This window comes from Adiantum capillus-veneris, chromosome 15 (assembly GCF_014529385.1).
Source record: "Adiantum capillus-veneris isolate H3 chromosome 15, ASM1452938v2, whole genome shotgun sequence".
NCBI classification, from domain to species: domain Eukaryota; kingdom Viridiplantae; phylum Streptophyta; class Polypodiopsida; order Polypodiales; family Pteridaceae; genus Adiantum; species Adiantum capillus-veneris.
In genome coordinates this window covers 132095151-132102809 of record NC_140945.1, presented here as the reverse complement: position 1 = coordinate 132102809, position 7659 = coordinate 132095151, and the positions used below count along the sequence as shown (strand labels likewise).

Below are 7659 nucleotides of genomic sequence, written 5' to 3'. Positions count from 1 at the left end.
TTGCGAGGTAAAGAAAAAGTTTGGTTCGATGGCTTAGAAGATGCACACAAGCATACTTGGCTCGGATTTCGAGAACAATTCTTACAAAGGTATCGAAAAGTGGTGTAGGCTTCGGAGGTAGATGCAAAGATCAAAGGTTTGCAACAAGACGTAAGTGCCAATTTTGATGCTTTTGTTGATAAATTTGAAGCTTATTGGGGGGATTTGGTGGCTGCTACCCAAGCAACCAATGCGGTATATTTGAAGCTCGAAAGGTTTCTATCATGCTTGCATCCCTATGTTCGTGAGAGAGTCGATTATGAAGATCCAAGCACTTATGATGAAGCCGTTAGAATTGCCAAAGCAAAGAGTCGAAAGATGAAGAAGAAGATGGAGGGAGGTTTGCTCTAGTCAGCAATCATGGTAGCCAGTCGACTGAATCCCAAGCAGATCAATGAACATCAAGAGGTAAAAGCTCCTTTCTTTTTATATGCATGTAATAAAAGCCCGTGAAGCTGATGCCAAGCTAGAAGAGATAGAAGAAGTGCCAACCAGGGCTCAATAGGTGTAGCAAGGCATATTCAGAGTGCCACCCAGTTTGGTTCCTCAAGAGAGCGAGGTCGTGAAAGTTTTTCAAGAAGAGGTGCCAGTTCCAGAGCGAGCAACGAGGGTGACAGCAGTGGTCCAAGAATTGGCTAGATCAAAAGAGGAATTCGGCAGTTCTCAAAGCTCTCGCAGCAGTTTGGACACAGATAGCATGTGGGAGAAAGAATCCCGGTCTTCCAGGTATGAGATCTATGGTGTCTTTCATGTGAATGAAGTATAGAACACTGTATGCGAGCTGCCTGTCAGCCATTTGAAGGTCGAGAAACGCATAGTGCAGGTGTGGAGATGCCTTGCGTGAATCTGGCCGTCAAGCAGCCATCTCTTGTGTCTTGTGATGGTGAGTCCCTATTGGAGGAAGAGGTATGGTTTGATGGTGTATCAGACCTAATTGAAGAGCAGGTTTTTGAGGATGACTTGCAGAAGCGGAGGTATGTTCAGTTGATTTTTTTATGCAGGGGTGGGGCAACCTTGCGTTCAGGGGCATGTCGAGGTGTACTTTGAGGTTTCAGAGTTTGTGTGTAGCCGTAGAGAGTTAGCTCGGCAGATGACTCTATCGAAGCTGATACAGGTGCAGCCTATGGGGGTAAGGCTCCATGCAACAAGGAAGGTGATGGAAACCTTGCAGGTGATGAGGTATTTGAACACGTTGAAGCTCTAGCAAGTCATGTTCTTGAGTATGAAGAGAAGGTTTTGGAGCCATGTTTAGAAGATTTGTATATAGGTTTGCAAAGGGATCAGGTTTGCTTGGCTATACAGCAGGCGGAGGCAAATGGCAGGGTCTTGCTATTTTATGGGATGGTATGGATACATGTGTTATGGGAGGTTGCTTTACAGGTGTTTTTGTGTCAGTGGCAAGGATTTTTTGCAGAAGACTACACTATGGAGGGTTCTCTAGCAGGTGACACGATAGATGCTTGTGGTACCAATGGTTCAAGTGGTCAAAAGCATGCTTATAGTTGGCAGCAAGGGTTATGGATGCAGGGTGATGAACCTCGAGCTATGAAGAGCTAGAAGGATGGCGTGTTTATTGGCCTACAAGTATAGTGGATGATTTGGATATCCATGTTTTAGAGGTGGATGGCCAAGGCCATTGCTTTGTATTTGATCCAGGTGGAGCCTACACTATGATTGGGGAAGCTTCAAGCTTTCCATCTGACCTTGGAGGGTGATGCAATAGCAGATGCTCTTCTATCTATATCTATCCTATTTTTATAGCCACTATCATTTTCTTATGCAGTCTATATCTCTATTTTTATCATGCTCTCTATACATACTTATTTTACCTAAATAATATTGTGGTTGAGCATAATGCTCAATGAGGGGGTGGGCAATGATGGTACAGCCAAACTGTGTCAATCTATGGAAGTGTAGGAAGTCGAGGCATAGCAGTTTGCAGGCAAGTGGCAAAGACCTTGCGCAGATATTTTATGGAGCCAGGAGCTAGGTACACCGAGTTGGAGCAGTCGCTAGTCAAAACTGCAAGTGTTTTTTTTGCTATCACAGATGGTTGAAGCATATTCTTGTATCACAAGGTTGGGAACGAGGCAAGGGGTGTTGGATGCAGGTGCGATGAAGTTTATGCTATGGGATTTGGAGCGAGATGTCTACAAGAGACACTACTTGCCAGGGTATGTATGCTAAATGTGGAGTTTAGAAAGCTCAAAGATGTTTTTCCAACTCAATTGGTCGGAAATCTTGAAGGTACTAAGGATCCAAGGATTTATCACCAGATCGAGGATGAATTTCCACTGTATGGGTTGGGTGCAATCGTCAGCTAGCACCATGGTATGTAATATGATTGGATGCTTTCACTATCTTAGCAATTGGAGGCTCTCTGGATGCATGAAGCCCGCTCAAGTAGATGATGTTCGAAGGTTTCCGACACTTGTAGCAGTTGTGCTTTTCTCTGAGTGGTGGGCGGGATTGATTGTAACCCATTTGCATCGACGGGGACCAACTACGAAGGCTTTGTTGGATTGGTGATCTTGGCGTGTGCAAGGGGGCTAAGTCCGAAGTTTTTTTTAAAAATCTATTAATATTAAAAAAAAACGTATTGTTGCAGTTGCTATAGTCGACGAGGACCACTACAAGTTTTAAACTTTTTTTCAACTTGAGAAAAAGGGCACTTTTTTTACCCATTTTTCTACCGTCAACTAGAAAAAGTCCGACGAGTGTAGATTTTCTTTTCCTCTACCAAAATTAATTTTCCTATGCATAATTTTTATTACCATTAACTCAACCAATGGACTAAAGGTAAAATATTTGCACCTGATCTATGTAAATAGACATCTATAATGTTTGTATCTAAAAATATCTCACCTAATGAGCATTGATAGTGCTTAATTTTTTTCATTTATTTTTTATTCCATCCATTTATTTGAGTAGGAATATATTTTTTATGGAAAAAATTCATTTTATTCTATAAACTGACTATTTTGACGATGAAAATTTTTCATACTCGAGAATATTTCATGCTATAAATTGTCAATGCCCTATAATGTTTTACATCTACATTTTTTATGCCAAAAATTATTTGCACACAATTTTCTTCCATGAGGATTATTTACCTTTTAGCTCATAATTTCCATTAATTATGATACAAATTTTTCATATCTATCACTATTTTTAATGAAAATTTTGACTTTTCCAATGAGTATTGTGGCACTATGTCGGTGAGAGGGTTGGTTTTTTTTTCATTTATTCTTTTGATCACGGTGAGAGAGAAATTTTCTATGAAACTTATTTGCTATAGATTCTTCCTACGAACAAATATTTTCCACGATGACAAAAGTCCATTGAATAATTCTATTGGTTTGTAAAGGAAATATGTTGCTATGTACCTTGATATACTATATTGAATAGGATCCATTATTTGGATATTGTGATTAAAGTATGCACATCATCGAGTTTGCTCAACTGATTAACCTCATATACACACTACTTAGACTTTCACATGGAGCCAAAAAGAGGTTTAAATGATAAAGAGACAAATGGTATTGCACAATACTTCTATCGCAGGTACGTATGACATGTTTTTGTGCATATTTTTGCGAACTAGTTATATTCATCTTCATTAAATATGAAGTAGTACAATTCTCAACAATCGTAAAATCTTCTTGAGATAGATCTCACAAAAAGTGGATTATCTTCTACAAGTCACATACTCATTGGATACATATTCAAATAACAAAAAGTCAAAAAAGATAGTATCATCTCTAGATTGGAAGTATCATCCCAATATGAGTTTGCTAGTGAAGTTCAATCTAAAGTAGTTCGACATCATCTTGACCAATGTCTTCTCCTTTGTCCTTAGCCAACTTCACTTTCTTGTGTTGGAATGCCCAATTCACCAGAACATCCAATGTCTCGAGTCCTTCATGCGATTTCTTGGAGTCAAATGATCCCTTGGGAGTTTTCTCTTGAATTTCTTTAAAAAAGTCGTCAAGTCGTTTGTACATCAGATCTACATTGTCCTCTCCCATAAGCTTCAAAGAAATGGATTCCTTTGTTGATTGCTTTATGTTTTTGACCTATTAGAACCAGCAAGCAACCACATATCAAATAAAGATTTAGCCAAGAAAAACCTAAACTATACACGATTTGACATTAATAAAAGGCCTAAGATGGTATATGTTGATTTCTTAATGTTGTTGACCTAGTAAAATTAGCAAGAAGCCACATATCAAGTAAAGCTTTAGCGAGAAAAAACCTAAAATATACTCGATTTAGAACTAACAAAAGGCCCATGGTATATGTGAATATACATACACGTGTTAATGTTTTAATTTCTTGATGAGAAAGAGTCATGTTCATCTTTCGAGCAACTGTAATTTGCAAAATGAATAAGTCACATAAGTCTAATGATTAGCTTAAGGAGATAAATGTACACTAGTGATAGTAATGTACTTGAGTCAAAAAATTCTCTTTGTATCGTGCAGGGACCTTCCTCTCCCTCTTTGAAGTTCCATTTGTCTTTGCCGCACTTGCACTACATGGTTGTTTGTTGGAAACATCTTTAAGAACCTGTCAAAACATGTAAAGATGTAGGCTTAATACATATATTATTAGAGAGTAAGTGGTATAAACATACTTTCTTTTTTGAGGGAACATCCTTCTTTGCTTTGTTTTTGCCCTAGCAAAAGGACCAAAGGAAAAATATAAATGAACCACTACACAATTATAGCATTCAAGTATTAATGTCAATCTATTGGTGACTCTCACCAATAAGTTACTCAAGCAAGCAACTTTTTGCTTCTTAGATTGTGTATTGTTGATGGGGTTATCATCATCCTGAAAGACATACTCAAGTTGAGACAAATATATGGCTATCTAAATACTTAAAGGGTAGTAAAAGTACCATTTCAAATGGCTCTATGTCACTCTCCTCATCATTCTCTAAGGGATGCTTTGTGACCTACACATAACCTTCCATTAAATAGCTAGAACATTTCTAATCACCATAATCATCACAAAATGTATCAAAAGTATTCTCACAAAATCTTGTATGATAGATATAGAATGGTCTTCAGAGGCCTTGGTCAAGTCAAACATTTTCCATGTACACTACAAAAAATAAGTAAACTTTCAAACCGAAAGAAGCGCATGCTTTTGTTTGCTCACAGAAGGTTTAAGAAGTTTTACACTTTTGTTTTTATCGCTGGTATTTTCCAAACTAGTACAAAACCCTGCACTCAAAGGTGAGCTACTTGCCATAGCATCCATCTGCTAAAGTATACTTAATTTGTGTAAGTAATGTATATTATAAGGTAATGTATAATTTGAATTTCCAAGAACCTTAAGTACCTCTCCCACTTGCTTGTTTGTAAACCCCAACGCCTTGGTCATTCACCTTCAAATAAAATTTTCTAATTAAAAACAAACCGTACCACCAATAAAAAACATCTTAGTGCCTCTATGTTGGATATACAAACCTGATCAAGCATCTCTGAGTACCATGTATCATCTTTTCTGAAAGAGGAGGTTGATTTCATGTGTAAGGGTGATCCATTTGCAATATTTTTCACCTAAAAAACCACATAGAAATAGTACTCAAGTATTCATGGAGATAAGTTCAAGAAGAAACTGATGAAAAACCTTATAAATACCATTCTTGAATGCCCTAAATCATATTCAGGAGATAGATTTGTTGGTTCCAAGTAAGTGAAGGTCCGATTCGGAGTGTTATTTTTCTTGAGAGAACAAAATAAATACATAAGAAATTCTTCTAAGAACATATATAAATGCTATGTAGTTGACCAACCTCCAATTGAACTTCACAAATATCTTTCTTTCCTTCCATAGTTGACTTGGTACTTGATATTTCTTGCAAAGATAAGGAAAGACTTGTATCCTTGCAAGGTTGTACCTAAACAATTAAATTGTCATAACAGCTAAATAAAACAACAAAAGTATAAGGAAAAATTCATACCGGTTCTTCAGAAGTTGATTTGTGCTCATTTATACTTAGATACACAACTGGAACTTCTATCACTTGACCCTAAATTCAAAATACACCAAGGTGAATTACGAATCAATCAAAAAACTATATTGAATGACACAACTTTAGACTCAATCAATACTCACAACATGCAATGATGATACTTGTACGTGGCTTCCAGGAATATAAAGTCCATTGGCATCATGATTGATTGATTCAATTTGAACCCTCCATAGGTCATACTTATTTCCACCACTTAGCTTTGAAAGGACTACTCCTATGCCAACTTGCTTTGTGTTTGCATCAAGAAATGGAATAAAGCAAAACTGTTGTGGCATACCTTGAAGAAACAATCCACATCTACATTGGATATTTTCCTCCGATATGATCTTGGATGATCCCATGATAGTCACCTCCTCTTGAAGTATACTTGCTGGAACATAACAAACATCACGCATGCTTGGTGTAAGCAAGGCTTTGCTCTCATTTTCTTGGTTTGGATATTCCATATCCAAATCGACCATTATTGGATCCAATTTGTCACCTTCAATAATTTCCCTCAACATCTCGTGGCGGAGGTTTTTCTTTGACGTACAGTTGGCTTTATCAGTCTTTGGAAAGAGTGGACCTGCTTTGAGCCTCATATATTGTCTATGTTGATTTAGCTTGAGAAAAATTTGTCGCTCTGTCATGTAGTCACCATCTTCTTGCTTTTCCTTATTATTCAAAGGAGATAGTGTCTTTCTTCTTTGATGGATGAACTTATCAACCGCCTCGCTCATTTTCTTGTCCTTAGCTAAATCTACATACATGAACTTTTTAAGTGGAAATAAACCAAGTCCTTGTTCAGCCCACCTGCGAATTTGTTCCAAATTGCGATTATAGGCATGATGTTCCATAGAGAAATTGTCTCGAAGAAAGGTTTTCTCCTTTCCGGTTGTTGGAAAAATTGTCGGAGTCTTGAATCCGGGCATAGAGTCAAGGTTGGTGTCACTTGAACAAAGATTTTCCTCCTCCTCCTCCTCGTTATGTGACATTGCAGATGATTGACATATGGTGAGGATCTTTGGATGATTTGGAACTTGATTCTCTCTAAGCAAAGGAGCTTGATCTCCCTCTGCAACTTTACTTTGAGCCCAGCTATGCAACGCAAACCTGTGTCCACTTATGTCAACTCCTAGAGCTTCCCATGAAGCAACAGACATATACAAAAGAGTTCTACCATTTACATTATTCTTGCGTATGCTGCGAGTATATCGATCTTGACCCAAAAAGCCTTTAATAAAACATGACACTTGATGAGCATCCCATTTACAAACTCTCGCTAATGGTTCATCTTCCATGTTGACTTAGATGAGGATGACCTACACAAAAAACACATGAATTAAAAGTCACTGATGAGAACCATACAACAATGAATCAAATAAAATTAATACACCATTGATCCCAATCATTATACCTAGTGGTGATTCTAAATTTCAAAAACCTCTACGTATGATGTTTGTGGTGGTGGAGCAACACAAAGAAAGACCAATGTGATCAATAAAAAACTAATACCAAACTATAAGCAGTACTCATGTTATTACATTTCAATAAGCATAAGCAAACAACACTTGGAACAACATGGAGCTTGAAAA

The 7659-nt window shown here is 37.6% G+C and overlaps 1 pseudogene; it reads right to left on the bottom strand.

The window, feature by feature from the left end:
* Positions 1-3848: 3848 nt before the first annotated feature.
* On the bottom strand, positions 3849-7365 carry LOC147441506 (uncharacterized; annotated as a pseudogene).
* Positions 7366-7659: the final 294 nt, after the last annotated feature.